A 16,916-nucleotide genomic window follows, 5' to 3' on the forward strand; every position below is an offset into this window, starting at 1 on the left:
TTAGGGAGGGTTGCACAAAAGAAATAGTGGAGACCACCAGGGTGTGGGGAAGTGGGGGGGTTTACAAGTGAAGAATCCATGGTTCCCTTTCCTCTGTGTATACTAGAGGCTTTTGACTAAGAGAGTGACAAAATCTGGGGGGTTTGCCCTCCCCTTTCTCAGTGAGAGGCATAAGGGAAAAACCTGCCGGTGGAGGCAGAAATCTCTGACATCCGAGCCTGCACATCAGTTGTTTTACTAAATTATTCATCCTGCTCCTGTGATAATATAGTTATAAGGAGGAGCCTAGTTAAATTTACTAGCTGGCTTCAGCCAATAGGGTGATAAGGATCCAGGACTATGAGATGACGATGAATCCTGCCAGTGTGCTGTGAATACGAAGCAGAAGAAGGGACTTGCAATTTGTGTGCAGGAGGGGAAGAAAACAAGTCAAGGGCCTCTGGATTAGCAGACTGAGGAAAGGTAAGGAAGTGAGTGGAAATGGGATTCACCAGTATAATACAGAGCCTGTCTGTGAGCTTTTTAAAAAAAATAACCTATGTGGACTATTTTCCTGGGGAGTTTGGGGGAGGGAAGGAATTGTGTGTATGTGTGTACACACTCACACAAGACATGTAGTGGTTGTCTTTGTCTATATATACACATTGCATGTGTGTTCATGTATAATATATACACACCCACACACAATGTCCATGTACATGTATTTGGAGGTGCTTGTGTTGTATATGAATGCAGCAGTGATCTATAAAGTGTGTATATTATAAATGTAATTTGAAAAGGTGAGATACAGAAACGACCTGATGAGCTAAAGAAATCTGGATAAACCTAGTAGTGTACATAGCTGATTTGAGGAAAATGGGACTGCACGGGTTGCCAGTCAGATGTTTGAAATTAAACGGAGCAGGGATGGGAAAACTGGCGTGTTAATCTATGAAACCTGCAATGAGATGTGGGTATGGGAAAGGAGAAGGCAAATTAGAGCACTTGTCACAGCAGGTGGAGATAAACGGCAAACAGTCTGTAACTGGATTCTCTAACATGGGAAAGAAAGTGTGAATGACTAGAAAAGGCAATTATTTCTATCTGCTGCTGATCTACCTGTACCTACGGTGGGGAGGGGAGAGTAGAGAAATCAGGAGCGCCTAGATGGCTGATTAGAAACTATCAACTGATTAGACCTTCTCATAAACCTGTCATCTAAATAACATTCTACTGAGGTGTATCCACGGACTTTAATTCTCTCTTCTAAGCACATGGGATGGGGTGGGCAGCTCTCAGAGGGTGAGACTTTGAACTGGAACCCACAGATTCATGTTGTTTGGAATAGCAGGAGTATGCAAATTAACACAGGAAATTAGGGTCAGGACCATCTTTATGTACCATCCTGTTTCCCCTGTTAACAGGAGACTACCTAGGTCAGGTGGTGATAGTTCTGTTAAGAATGGGTTTCTTTAGGATGACAGTCACTAGGTAGTGTAGCGCTGAGACATAGAGAGGTGTTTATGGTGATGATGCTAAGATGCCAATTTTGTAACATACAGCATCCTTTCAACTAGTTAACAGAGTGTTGTCCCACTGTCTAAAGCCTAAATCCATTTCATTTAATGAGTTAGTCCTATATCCCAATATATGGAACCCAAGGCCTTATCCCTCATTTTGTTTTTATTCCCCCCACCTCCCTTCTCTGTTACTGGGCTCCAAGAGGAAAGAATTTTTCCTCCGCAGCTCTCCGTAAACTTGCAGGCCAGATGGAACAATATATCTCACTGACCATGTTTTACATCAGTTGGAACTTTATAGACCCTTCCAATGAGTTCCAGGGAAAACAGAATCTCTGCTCAGAGAGCATCAGACACTGACTCTGGGGGACATCAAGTCTCCCTACAAAGAGAGCAGGCAGACAGACATAAAAGGAGACGTGTATGGAATGACTGCCTTGGAACCTGGATTGATCACACTGGTTCAGTTAAAATAAGAACTGATCTGATTCATTGGCATTCCCTGATACCAAAACTTTTATAAGTTTAGTTCACTTGCCTCCGCTCCCAGATATCTTCCCCTCTCCTGGCTTCCTCTCGGGGCCAGGAGATGGGGGAAGTCCGAACATGGCTGATATTCCATCCATAATATACCAATTCCCCCGCTTTTCTTTACATTATTCTTGTAATATGGCCTGGCTGTTCTAGAAGTCTCTGGTGGGATTTGATATTGGGGGGATAATCTTGAGTCTAATTCTCCACTGCCTTACAGCATTTACTCCTGCGCACCCCGAGAACCAAAGTGGCTGTAAAACCACTCCCATGCTGATCTGGGAGCTCCCACTTTTCATAGGTGTAAATGACTTCACGTTAGATGGGACAATGTTGAATCGGGCCCCTTGTGTGATTTGAAGCACCCTGCGCTGTGTACAATATTTGTATTCAGTGACGCAGGACCAGCAAAGAAACTGCTGAAGATAATAAGCTATAGCCCCTATTTAGGACTGAATAGCACCGTCTTCACTTCATCTGAAAAAGCTAGGCTGACTCAAGTGGGCGTTTAACGTATGGTGTATTTTTGTCACTAGCTGTTCTCTTGCATGTGCACTCTGCTCCTTTTTTGTGACCCTAAGTAGAACAAAGCCACAATTGTATCTGAGTTTGAGTCCAACTTTCAAAATACCCACAACAGCCCAGTGAGCTGAGATTGAAGCAAAACAAGTTTGTCCATCCCTAAATCAAACCTGCTTCAACTTGGGGACCAGAGATGCCACTGCTAGAGACTGAGTAGGAATAATTGAGTCTCCTACATATTCACATAATGAGATTGCCCGCCTCCATGCAAAGAGAGCTCACCGTTTAAAACGGGATGCCCTACCTCGGCAGCTCATCCTTATGTTTAAAAGGAGGCTCTCTCTGCCTATTGTTGCTGGACTGTTGCGTGCTGCTCCTGGAGAGCTGCACATAGGGAATTCAGTGAGGGGGTGAGGGAAGTGTTCTTGGTGACACCACGGCAGTTGTAGGTTGGGATTCGGTTACAGCATTTATCCCTGGTTGGGTGAATACATTGTTTGCTTCTGCCTCGGTGTCAGCAGTGTGGTTCAGAGGTGGGCAAAATGCCAGATTCTTCCCAGGGAAGCTAACGTCATTGTCAATTCACTGGTGGCAGAGAGCATGCTTTGAAATCTGAGGTCACTCTCCCTGTTAATTGCTGAGATGATTAATTCATGCAATGATATCGTTTTCCTGGGCTGAGGTTGTGAATTGTAATAATGAGGGGCATGGAGGGATAGAAGGCTTTTGCTCATTTTAATGTTGTTAAAATTATTACGATGCTAGCTACTGCATCCTCCAAACAGTGGCCTCATGTCCCTTGGATGATACTGGCCTTCTTGTCAACTCTCCCCCTTGCCAAAATGGGCTCTGGTGTAATGCAGGCCAGATGCCCCCCTGGGGGACTGCAGTTTGAATGTGGATGATGAGTGAGGGGCCCTAACCTGGCCACACTAGTTACGGGAACAATGAGTTCTAATCCATATTTCAGATTATATGTGAAACAGAGTGTCTGTCTACTGGGTACTTTTCCTTAATCTTGGTGTCCAAGCCAAATTGTGTTCTGCCTCCCTAAAATTTCACTTTCATCTGGATTAAATAATTCTCCTCCTTTTTTTAAAAAAAAAGTGAAAAGTGGTTGTGTTGCACAACGGCCGCTGCATTCTGACCACTGCATTCCACACCAAAGGTGGCTGCGTTTCAGAGGCTGGCGAATGATCAATGTTTACTCCATCTATAATCCCTCAGGAGTAAAGGTGCTGTAAAAAGGTCAGTTGTTGATATAGAAGTATAGTAAGGGTGCGATCTGTGTCTGAGGTAATAACTATATCCTAGGCTGAATATCTCTGTTTCTCTCTCCTGTTGTCCTAGTATCTAAGCAAATAAACTCAGCAACTGAAAGACAAGGTGATTATAGTAAATAAACTCTTTTTGGTTTTGAGCTTTGGAGTTTGTTAGCCAAGGGAATGATTAGTAGCCAATAAATTAGAGTTGCCCTGAAGTTATTGCAATACTGAAATTCTTAATTGAAAATATAAATAAAAAGTGAAGGGAAACGATACAGAGGGCTGTCAAACTGTTCCTCCTTGCTCACTCCACATTTTTCCTGCTCCCCTCTGCCATCTCCTTTTTCACTGACATCCTTCCCCGATGGTCCGCAAGCCTCTTGGTGGGGAGGGGGTGTGATCCTTCCAATTTAAAGACAAATGTTGGGGCAAAATGGGTTGCTTTCCATTTAAGCAGTGTGGCAGCTTGGCTTTCTCTTCATCCTAGAGTACCCCACCCCGCCACCTGCCCTTGATGTTAAAGTTGCCATTTTCCTGCTTTGCTTTATGGGAGTGAGAAGCCAAGGTGGCTTTTTTGTTGCTGACAAACAATTAGAAAACTCTGATTGCCATGAATCCTCTTTGGCAATTGGCTTTTTACTCAATCAGGGTAGAGGTTTGCATATTTACAATACAATTATCAAGGAATAACCATGCGGTGATTACGCAGATCCCTACACTGTGTCTAATAATGACTGGCAGCCAGTTTGCAGAGAATTGCATATTGCATAGTTAGTGAGAAATAACCACACAATGATTGTGCAGCTCAGATGCCCATAACCAGAGTGCAATATAACATTGCTACTATTAATAACAGGTTGACAGTGGCCAGGAGGAGGGTAAAATATCCCCAGAAGCTGTGCTTCTAATTTAAAGCCTGCTTAAAGGGAACAAACAAGAGGGAGGCCCTTGTAAATGACATATTACTGTGAGCTGACCTGCAGGCTGGGTATGGCTTGTGTCCCAAATAAACTGCTCTGCATATGCCTGCTGATAAGGGCTAGATTCTCCATTGCTGAGAGTGAGAAGGGGGGCGGGGGAGGCTTTCCACTTCCTAAGGTCTTCTCTAGTCTGGCTGTGGGGTACTTCGGGTGGAGATGTGCTGAAACAAAGGCAGCAAGGATGGGTTACATAGAGTACCACTTCTCCAGGAAAGTGGGAGTGTTGCCTTGAAATGAACTCTGAAGGCAATGGCCTGTTGTTTAACAGGATTGTTTTATTTTCACTGGTAACTCTTATTATTTCTCTATTCCACTGTCAGGTTTCATTGAATAGGCCTTTTCCCTTAGCAGAGTCCTCCTTAGAAGGTGCTCAGATACTACAGCGATGGGGGCCATCTGAGTGCCCAGCTCAATTTAGAATCGATTGACTGACTGTACGTTAAGTGCTGCAGTAAACAGAGGAAGCATTTACTTTATTTTTAAATGTGTCTACCAACGCTTTTGGATTGCACCCCTTTTCTAGGATTGTGTAAAGTACCTGGCAATCGGTACTGCGAGACACTCTTAAAAACGTCACTTCTGAAAGTTATCCAGCTATTTTAAGTACCTATGACTCCCCATCACCACAGTATCTGACTTTAATGTGTTTATTCTCACAGCACTCCTGTGAGGTGGGGAAGTGCTTTTAGCCCCAATGTGCAGATGGGAATTGAGGCACACAGAGACTCGGGGGTATGCAGACATACCCAAACTAGCTTTCATCTAGGTAGCCAAGATCCCTGGAGCAGTGATGGTGCAGCAGCATGGGCTGGCCCTGCAAGTAAAGTTACCCAGGGTTCCAGGTGGGCTTGCACAGCCCGCACTGAAGCGCATGCTGCCATGGCTTTACTGCTTTAATGCCCAAGCTAGCTAGAATAAATCTAGCTTGGGTATGTGTACACAAGCTGCAGTCACACCTCGTGTATCCTAAACAATGTGCCCAAATGAGTCTGTGAGAGAGCAGAGACTAGAACCCATGTTTCTCCAGCCTCAAGCCAACCCTAGCCCCCACACCGTTCTTCCTCTCTGACTGATTTTTTTAGGTCAAAAAGTAATTGGAATTATGTATTTTACTTATTTTGTCCTGACTGTGAATGCTAGTGTCACGTTACCTATTGAGACTTACAGGCTCCCTGTCCAATCCAGAAGCACCGTGAAGAACTATGGATTAGTTCACTTTATTTTATGATATGAACAGCAGCCTATTCAGCAATATCACTTCTTTGTAGGTTCAGTAACTGGGAAGAGATTGCTGTTTCATTGTAACAGCCTTACACATAGATGGCTAAACTGGGAAGGCTGGAGGTGTGTCATTGCCCATCTGAATTGCTTTTCATCACTCTGTCCCTGTAATAAATGGTTTCCTTCCTTGCAAAATGAAGTATTTTGCTGCCAACTTGCATACCACTTTCACTCAGTTTCTCAGGTAACCATAAAGTTATTCCTGTGGATCTTTATTCCAACTAATTTACTAATATATGGTTTAAAAAAAATAACATGAAGGCCAAAGTTAGAGGTGATTCAAAGGTGGTATGTAAGTTAGATGCTTGGGAGTCCAAGGTGGTGCAACTTACACCATTGTACACCTTCTGGCTTCTCCATGGATAAGGTGGAATAGGGCATAGGCTACTTTTAATGGATATGTTCTTCCACCCTCTTGTTTGTTGCCTTTCTTGCTACATTTCTCTCGTCTGGCCCCTCAGCCTGTGAGGTACCACCGTTTAAATTAAATTTGATGGGCCAAATTCAAGGAGGTTGTGTGTAAGAAGAGGCTGTAAATTACACTCTGGTACAAAGGAGTAAGTCTGAGGAGGTCTAAGTCAGTGTGTCATGTGTTGAGGGGACAGACGAATGCCTACGTCGTACCAGTGTTAGATCCTAGTCTTGCAAGTTGTTCCATGCAGGCACGGACACCTGCACCTGGGGAGGCCTGTTGAAATCCATGGAGCTCCATGCAGAGCCGATTGCAGAATCAGGGACTTAGACTTCTTTAGGCACACCTCTGAATTTGGAAAGTATTTCAATACAGGCATCACTTTGAGTTGGTGCTGGGTTTGGGATAGCTTGGCTAGTTGGGAGTCATGGTGTGGACAGGAAAATTCCAATGGCAAAAGAAGAAATAATTATAAATATGGATTTGCTGAAACCAAGCAAATTAGAGCATGAGTAAAATGGGCAATTACTGTATGTAGTATTAGTCCATTTAATGAACACCTGTAGGTTTGGGCAATAGTATCGTCCTACAGGGAGGGACAAAGAATTCAGAGATTGCGTGTGAGAAACAGAAACTGGGAGCTCTAAGCAGGTAGATGCAGGGATGCTCCAGAGGATTTTTTTAAGGCGTTGGAAGCTTCATCTTTGAAAAATATGTGCTTTGCAGAGCAAGTGTTTTACTTCCTACCCTGAGTTTTACTAAAATAGAATGGTTGGCAGGCACTTTTCCACTGTGTGTTTCACCTGGGAAGCATTCATTGGTTCTCCTGTCTGGAGTGATTTTCCTTCAACAGTTCTTCTTAAACCATTGCAAACGATTGTCTTTTGCCAGGTCTTCATGGTTGAAAATAGCTATGTTTAGGTTTAGGTCCCTGACGTTTAAAGAGTCTGATTATATTTTAAAAACTAACCCGCTACCTGAATATAATCCCAAAAGCCTTGAAATATCCTTTTTAGTGGTGAGTGAAATAGCACAGAAACTGGACAGAGTTTTTGTGTTTTTGTTTTTTGTTTTTTTTTGTTTTGTTTTTTTAATGACTGATTCTGGGCCTCCAAAAACACCCAATTTTGAAATAAAGTTTCAAATAATGGAGGTAAACAAGCAAAAAGAAACACTCTGGTAGGTGTGGAAGGTTAAGCAATTTACTGAATTTATAGTGGAAATAACAAAACTTGTTATTGACTTCTGTGGGGTCTGGATTTCATCTTGTGAAGAGGGAGTTTTCCGAATTTGGCTCAAAGAAAAGCTTATGCTATACCTGCCATTAATCCAGGATCTTTCACCAGTGCTAAATTCATTTTACAAGCAAACAAAAACGTATTTACTCAGAGCTATTAATGAAGGGAAATACAGAGACGGTCTTTTTGTTCTGTGTTTGTACAGTGCCTAGCACAATGAGGTCCTCCTGGCCCTTGAGAAGGGCCCCTGGGCACTGCAGTCATACAGATAATAATAGTACAATTAAGCAAGGCTCATCTCCCAAATGCTTTTGGCCTTCAAAATCTGCTTTTAAAAACATAGTAATCTTATTTTTTCAGATTTCTCAGCACTGGGTTGTTTGCCTTTTCCTATACCAGGTGCATCCATTCTAATAACACATTCTCCCCTGCGCCCTGTAGCTTGCAGGACTTTGCTAGGTAGGGAACAAGGATGAATGACCTGATAGTAAATTCTAGGCCAGCACCGTGTCAAGAAGTGTATTGGTTACAATACAGCTTTGCTTTGCTCTGCAAAATGAACTGATAACACAACAGAAGATGCTGGGGGGCGGGGGCTGTTCAAACAAAGAAGAAGAGTAAATTAGGGGCCTTTTGATTAAGCTTAATAACAGCACAGTTAGTGGGGGACAGTGGCTCAGGGACATCAGTGGAACAGCTACAAAAAAGGAAAAGAAGGAAAGGAGCAGTTGGGCAGGGCTGAGGACTATTTCAACCAAACACAGACAATTGACATATTGACTTGGGGTCTAATGGCATCTTTAAGGCACAACCTTCCTTGCTAGATTGCAGCATACTACCTTACCCTTTCGTATTATAGCCCTTCCTTTCAACACCTTTCTGTCCCCTTTGCAAGACACTGTGCTCAGGGGAAGTACTGAGTACCAAGTACTCAGTTTATGTTTGGCAATAATTTATAGTGTGAGTATGGTTGTGGTGGGGAAATTCTATCCATTCTGCCTCCTCCCTACCTGCTGCGGGCCACATAAGGGCCAGCACAGTCTGGCCTCTCAGGATCATAAAAGCAGGCTGGAACCTTTTTTTACATCAGACTGTCACACAACCAGCCTCAGAAATGTTGCTGTTTTTCCATAAATCGGCTACTGGCAAAAAGAAGCTCAGAAATGCCAACTACACCTAAAAACTTTGGGACAAACCTTGAACTCACTATACTATGCTATCCTTATTTGGGCCAGAACCCCAGCAATGGGAGTTTTGACTAGGAAGATAGGACTTAACGTTCTGAATCATTGTCCAGTTTATTCTTAATGAGAAGTGATTTTTTAATTATAAAGTTTGATTGCTAGGCTGAGCAAAATGGATGGAGTTTGGTGGTTGATCCAGTAGAAAATGGGCGCTGACAAGAGATTTTTTTTTCTACTGTTTATGCTGCATTGGGGCAAAGAAGTGTGTGGATAGTTTTGGTTGCATGGAAAAAATGAATCCTTCCAAGGGCAGTGGTTTGTGATGTGCAAATTGAGCTCTACCTGGAGGCCCCTAAGATCGCTGTAACAAATGTTAGAGCTGGTTGGACATTTTCTGCTGGAACATTTCTTGGTCAGAAAATGCCAGTTTGTCAAAAGAGAAATGTTGTGCAGAAATAGGTCACCTTCGAAAACTCATTTCCAAAGAAAAATGGGGGAAAGAGATTTGATAAGATCAAAACATGCTTCAGAATGAAACATTTCAAATTTCCAGTTTGAAATGAATTTTTGTTCTAATTTTTTTATTTTATAATCTATAACTTCATGACAAAATTTGTTTTCATTCTGTTTGAGAAGGAAAGAAATTTCAAAATCGCTAACACTTCCTCTTTCCCCCTGCCCCCTGGAAATGAAAAATTCAGTTCCCACACAACTCTAGTAAATACAGAGATTTCTAAGAGAGACAACCTCAACACAGCTTCATATGCCTGGCCAACAGGGGGCATCCCTTTCTCTCCTCTGGCAGAGCTACTGCTGAAGGGGTCTCCAGTCTCCTGATCTGAGCAATGTATGTTTTGGATCCTGGTTATATCAGGGACTACCTTAGTAGCTGTAATCAGTTGAAGCACTTGTGTTGACAGCCCTCTGGTATGAATAAGAGGAGGCTGGTGGCAGGGTGTTTTCCTTGACTCTGATACTTTCTCTTCCGTCCCCTCTGCCCCCTCCCTAGTAACTTAAGAGTCTGCACTTAATCAGCTTCAGAGTATACTGTAAAATGAATCTGCTTTTCCAGTGTAGGGTCAGGTGGGTGATGGAGTGGGGAGCAGAGAAGTTTAGTTGGATGGGCTTGGAGAGCGCTTGATGTTTCTGGTTGTTTTGCTTAATTAATTGTACTGTACAACTTATACAGCATCTGGAGCCACGGTCAGGTCTGGTCCTTTTTAAATGTAAAAATAACAGGATTTATTTTTTAAAGAGAAAAATGAACAGGCAGGCTGCACAAACAACAAGCTCATGGAGTAGCCAGTCCGGTGGCTGGGACATTTATATGAGGACATAATCAAAGAGAGACAAAATTGGGAGGGGTCCTCAATCAGGATTGCTGCTCAAACTAAAAACTCCCTTCCCCCATAACTAAGCTTGGGTGCTGCAACCATTCTTAGATAGCAGTTTAATAGCTCTTTGCTAGCAGAGGAAGTGCTAGCCGGTTGGGGGACCCTAAACAGGAATGGTTTCCAGGTCCCCCCCACCCCCCAATGCATAATAAAGAGTGAAGGGGGCAGGGGCTGGAGCTACTCAGGGCCCTAAGCAATTGTTTGGTTTGCTTATGCTTAGTGCTGGTTCTTTTTGCTAGTAAGTGGCAACCAGTATATCACTGAGCAGGAATATCATTTAAAACAGATTTCAGTGGTAGCCGTGTTAGCCTGTATCAGCAAAAAAAAAAAAAAAAAAAAATGAGGAGCCACAAGGATTTCTCATTTTTATTTGAAAAAGAGTTACTAACTAGGCTTCACTTCACAGTGTTTTTCCTGCCAGAGCTTCACTGCTGCTTTAGCACTCCGTGTTCTAGATGTTCAGGCAGGTGCCAAGGTTGCAGCAAGATACCAGTTAGGCCTGTCGATTTACCAGAGGTCTGCAGTGTTACAGCTCCTTGTTAGTGAGGAACTCTCAGGAGGCTATGGCTGCCAGTGACCCCAAGGGATGGAGTCTGAAATGAAGCATTGTAACAAAAGCGAATAGCAAGGACAAGCCAGCTGCCTCTATAGTATGACAACTATAGTGCAGCACGGCAACATTCAGTATTCTGCCTTCAACAGAATTAAAATCAAGTCTTCGTTTATATCAGGAAATCTGTTAGGAATCCTTCCAGGTAACCAATTAGCCAGTAGACAATGCCTGGCAAGGACTTCTGCGCAGTCATGATCTGAGGTTTCCATATGTTCTGTAGCAACATCTGATGTCTACTGGGGTGCTTGAAACTTGCTCCCCTGTATCCTCCTCTTCTAGCCTGAATCTAATGAGCTTCACAGCTTGGTAAAAGGCTGTCTTCTTCAGTCAGGCTTTTGGGTGACTATTACTTTGTTTTTGTTTTCTATTCCATTTTTATGTTTTGGTTAGAAAGCTGTCTTGGACCAGATAGGGTGGGTGGTGATAAAAGGCCAGACTGTTTGAGTTAGTTTTGAACCAGAAATTATGGACTTGCTCCAGGAATCACTGGGTGAGGGTCTATAGGTTGCGTTCTGCAGGAGGTCCCTTCTAGCCTTATAGAATTAATAGATTTTAGGTTCTTTATAACTGCTGTCAAGTGCTTTTGTGATAGCTGAAGCTGCCTAGGAACAATCTTTATCTTGTACAATCGCGTTTTTAATGGGGACAGCTGCTTCAGTGGAATGACAGGCTATCCATCAGGATGTCTCTAGGGATTTTTCTGTATCCAGTACACAGCAATATATATTGAATGTCATACTGTGTATAGGTTCCAGTCCTGCGATGGTCAACATGTGGAAAGCCTATTGAGGGACCTCAACCATAATTGTTCCAATGGCTCTGGGGAGCACATGCTGGTGTGACAGTTCCTTCACCCTCTTATGTGGTATAGTGGGTGCACCCACGTGGCAGCTCAGCTTTGTATGGCTGGTGTGGAGAGGATTACGCACACACAACTGGGAGTTCATCATCTGTGCTGGGCTTTCACAGTCCATGCACTCCTTGAATTCCACTTCCAAATGTGGTAGTACCTCCATAGATGCTCAAGAGGGAAGGATCCTTGCTCCATCCCCAGCCTTGTCACCCACACAGGGTTAACCATAATCTGTCCTAAAGAAATTAATCCTGTACATACATAAGGGATGATTGCATAGATCAACTATAAAGCCAGACTCTTTATGCATTGACTAATTTGTCATTTGAGTTGGGCACACAGGTTATTACGTATTCTTTTGTTTTCAGAACAATACCATTTTTTGGTTTCAAATATCTTCTGGTTATTGTATACTAAACTTATCTTCCTTATTGTTTCAAAATACATTACATACTTATTGAATATAGTGGAATAATTCTGGGTTTATTTGTTTTTTACATTTATTTATCTAGGTTTTTCTATCGAGTTCATCTCCATAATAATAAACTTTAATGAATTTAGCCTCACACAACCCTTTTTAAGGTACAAAAGCATCATTATTCACATTTACAGATGGAGAAACTGAGGCACAGAGAGGTTAAATGACTTACCCAAGGTCACACAGGACATCTGTAACAAAGCAGGGAATTTCCAGGCTCATGCCTTAACCTCAAGATCATCCTTCCAAAAATATCATTCTGAATTATATATGAATGTATTATACTCTGCAAAATGTTCACTGCCGTACCACAACATAGAATAGAATAAATACTGCTCTCTGTAGCATCAGTAGGAAGCTATAGAAATTGATATGGCTGCATAGGTGTAACTGAGGGCAGAATTTGGCCCATTGTTTATAGAGAAAGGTCAGATTCTCTCAATAGATAAAAACAGGAGAGTGCCTATAGCTGGAGTTAATTGCTAAATAGAATTTGGTTGGTCTTAGTTAATTCTCCATTGTCCATGCCATCCTTTTAGAGACTTGGAAAAATAAATTACATTTATGTTGGTATCTCTTCTGTACTTTTCTGCTTGGGAATGAAAGCAAGGGTCTGAGAATATAATGCAGATTATTAAAAGCCAGCCAACTCCAGCATGCGCAGGGTTAGTGCACTAGCCTTTTCAATTCTGGAGGCTTGGGTTTAAATTCTGGAGGAGAGATGAAAACAAAGTCAGTGAAGCAAGAAGGAATAGCTAGTTTTAGCTCATCAGCCAGTTTTTTTTAAGGCATTCTTTCTATTTGCATCATACATATCTCTTTCCTCCAAAAGAAACCCTCAAACTGAATACAAGTGGCAGTCAGCAGGTATGCCTTTAGGCCCCTTGAGCTGTTCTACTCACCTCTGACCAAATGATAATAGTCCCGTATAGTACTAAGAATGCCTAGCATTTATTAGTAATGTAATCATAACCTGTGCAGAATTAACTACTGTGTTAGTTATCTGATAATATATCAGCCCTGTTGGCCAGCCAGGGAAGTGGAAAGGACTGTCTCTTCATCTCAGTGTCATACGGGTAACCCTATTTCTACATTCCTAAGATCTGTAACATTAGTGTTCTGAATCTCATGCTATTTGTAATTGGCTATGCATACACTATCTGTGCATATACCCAGCAAGAATGAGTTGTAACACATGTGGCTGGAATCCCTCCTACAGTAGCCTGCTCTGACAGACTGATTGCAGACTAGAGTTTTTTCATGCTTTCATTTCCTTTTATCTGCCCCTTTCTCCTCTTCTCAGCCCTGGGAGAAAAGATGTGAATGTGTACTTGGGAGGGTGGATAGTGACATAGCTTTACTTGTGGGTCAAGACTTTACATTTGCAGTTAAATTGGTTTCTGGCTCAAATGTCTGAGTTTTTCCTCTACATAAGAACGGCCATACTGGGTCAGAACAAAGGTCCATCTAGCCCAGTATTCTGTCTCCCGATAGTGGCCAACACCAAGTGCTTCAGAATGAATGAACAGAACAGATAAACATCAAGTGAACTATCCCATGTCTCCCATTCCCAGCTTCTGGCAAACAGAGGTTAGGGACACTATCCCTGCCCATCCTGGCAAATAGCCATTGATGGACCTGTCCTCCATGAATTTATATAGTTCTTTTTTGAACCCTCTTATAGTCTTAGCCTTCACAACATCCTCTGGCAAGGAGTTCCACAGGTTGACTGTGTATTGTGTGAAGAAATACTTCCTTTTATTTGTGTTAAACCTGCTGCCTATTAATGTCATTTGGTGACGCCTAGTTCTTGTGTTATCAGAAGGAGTAAATAACACTTCCTTATTTACTTTCTCCACATCCAACATGATTTTATAGACCCCTATCATATTGCCCCTTAGTTGTCTCTTTTCCAAGCTGAAAAGTCCCAATCTTTTAAGTCTCTTAATATATATTCCCTAAAGTGGCTAGATGTTCACCATTCCCCAAAAGTCTCTGTGGCTGGGCTTTAAAAAGGACTGGCTAATTTTGTGACTCTTAATGAACTAAGCTATTGATGAATGGGATAACTAGATTTCATGCTTGAGGGGATCAGATGATTGATGATAATTCTAAGCATTTGTAAGTGCTATATGCTGCAGCACTTTAGATGTTCCAAGTGCTGCAGCTGTACAAACATTAACTAATCCTTATAATACCCCTATCCATTAGGTAAAATGTTATTTTCCTCCTCTCTAAATGGAGAAATTGACACAGAGGTTAATTGACTTTTTCCAAAGCCATATGTTAGAACTCAGGAGTTCCTGGTTTCCAGCTCTGTGCTTAGTCCACTACCTCTTGTGATTGCCTGTGTGCCAAGTTTTTCCTCCCTTCCTGATGCATGCAGTTGGTTAGGTGCATTATATTTTAGATGCTTTTAGTCTATTGGTAGCTTCTAGATGACAGAGATGATTCCACAGAACACCTCCACTGTCCAAGGTGGATGCAGTAATAGAATACAGAACAGAAGCCATGAAGGAAAACAGTTTGGTACAGGGCATTAACTCTTCACGGTTAGAAGCATAATTTATCTTTATGTTTTCAAAGCATACAGCCGGATTTGCACAGCAAAATCTGGCAATGTTACCCCTTTTTGAGTACAAGTCTCCTAACAATTGACCAGGGCTCAAGAGTGACCTGACTTCTTAAATAGCTTTCAAGCATAGCTGACTGTCCTGTATACACTGCTGGTGGCTGATTCTTTTGGTTTGTGTTTCCGACCTGAATTGTTATGTAGCAGCATCTTGCTGGCACTTGCAGAGTTGCTGTTGAAAGGCAGCCTAAGGCTTCGTGGCACAAAGACATCTGGCAGCATCTCAGATTTAAAAGTCTGTATGTGCAACTGATGGGTTGATGTGATTTTAACCCCTTCTGTGTAACAAACAGAACAGGCTGATATAAGCTCTGAGGATACAGCTGCTGGATTTGACTTCCCTCTCTCACTGTCCCCTAACAATATCTGTCACGTGGAGTTCTTTCCAGATCCAGGAGAGGGGACTGTCAGCTCTGGGGTCTGGAAATGAAACCAAAGCATGTTTTTGCCTGCACGTGTGCGCGTACATTCACTTCCATGAAAGGATATGATGGCTAGCGGAGCAGGGCTTTCGTGTGCAGGGCCACACAAGGCTTTGTGTATGTACATGCAATTAACAGGAATCTCCATAAAAAATAAAGAGTCAGATGCAAAAAACTTTGCACAAAATTTGGGCTGGTTACTATGAAAGGGTGGTCCACCACTGAGGACAGGAGTGCCTCATAGTCAGCCCACCCTGCCACCTGGCACAGTCCTTTAAGGCAGTGGTTCTCAACTAGGGGTATGGCTATCCCTGGGGATACACAGAGATCTTCCAGGGGGTACATCAACTCATCTAGCTATTTGCCTAGTTTTACAACAGGCTATATAGAAAGCACTGGCGAAGTCAGTACAAACTACAATTTCATAGAGACAATGACTTGTTTATACTGCTCTATGTACTATATATACACTGAAATGTAAGTACAATATTTATATGCCGATCGATTTATTTTATACTTATACAGTAAACATGAGAAAGTGAGCAATTTTTCAGTAATAGTGGCTGTGACACTTTTGTATTTTTATGTCTGACTTTGTAAGCAAGTAGTTTTTAAGTGAGGTGAAACTTGGGGTATGCAAGACAAATCAGACTCCTCAAAGGGGTACAGTAGTCTGGAACGGTTGCGAGCCCTGAGACTACAGGATTCAGAAGGGTACAACACATAAATATAAAAACCTTAAAGTCTTGGAAATGAATGGTGCTTAGGGAAGGAAACTGGACACTGCACCTTTAAGGGCCTGAAACCTTGCAAACAAGGTGGACGAGGTCCCCTCTCACCCAACCAACTGGGAAGGAGTTGGGAGCAGCATAAAGGTTGTCTCCTTCCCCATAGCAGATAGGCAACCGGCAGGAGAAGGCTGCCTACACCAGCTGAACCCTCCAGAGTAAAGGGCTAATTGGGAAGGGTGTTCAGCTGAAGGGAATTGGCAAAAGTCTTGCACCTGACTTGAATATCAACCCTAGCCCCAGGAAAAGGGCCGGGGAGGGAACTACTGCTTGAAGGAGGGGAAGATTGATGAACCAAAGGGAAAGAGGCCTGGGTAATAACCTGGCTCCGGAGGGAGGGCAGAAGGGGAGCTTCTGATTCATGGAGAGTAGGACCAATTAACCTGAGCCATAACCCTAGCTCCTGAGACAGGGTTGAATGGGAAATTCCTGTTTGGAGGGGGGAAAGACTGACTAGCCCCACGTAGGAGATGGAGGAGTTACTTGCCACCACCCCGCTGCTGTGAGCAGCTAAGAGGAGGTTCTGCTGTAGCTGCCTAATAAGTGGTAAGGAACCATAGATTTCAAGCAGGGCTAGTAAAATCCAGAGACCTGGGGAAAGATGTTGAGAAGCCATGCAAAAGGTAGGCACAGCCCAGCGGGAATGGCAGCGAGATTGAAGGAACAGGCCTTGGCTGTCTAAACAGGGTTCCTGGGCTGGAATACAGCAGAGAGGGTGGGCATAGGTTGGCCTTCTGCAGACCAAGAGGGAATGTATAGACATCAGAAGGAGAGGAGGCCAAGTATTGTTGGACCCAGACAGAGGTTGAGGGCCAGGCTCAAAA

General features: G+C 42.9%; 1 protein-coding gene across 1 annotated transcript in view; it reads left to right on the forward strand.

The window, feature by feature from the left end:
- Nucleotides 1–293: 293 nt before the first annotated feature.
- The window catches only part of SYN3 (synapsin III), a 280,859-nt gene continuing 264,236 nt past the window's right edge, over nt 294–16,916 (forward strand). The window contains exon 1 of the mRNA XM_034777964.1: nt 294–462. The gene's annotated coding sequence lies outside the window, so the exon portion shown is untranslated. The remainder of the gene's footprint in view (nt 463–16,916) is intronic.

This window comes from Trachemys scripta, chromosome 1 (assembly GCF_013100865.1).
Source record: "Trachemys scripta elegans isolate TJP31775 chromosome 1, CAS_Tse_1.0, whole genome shotgun sequence".
In the NCBI taxonomy this organism is placed as follows: domain Eukaryota; kingdom Metazoa; phylum Chordata; order Testudines; family Emydidae; genus Trachemys; species Trachemys scripta.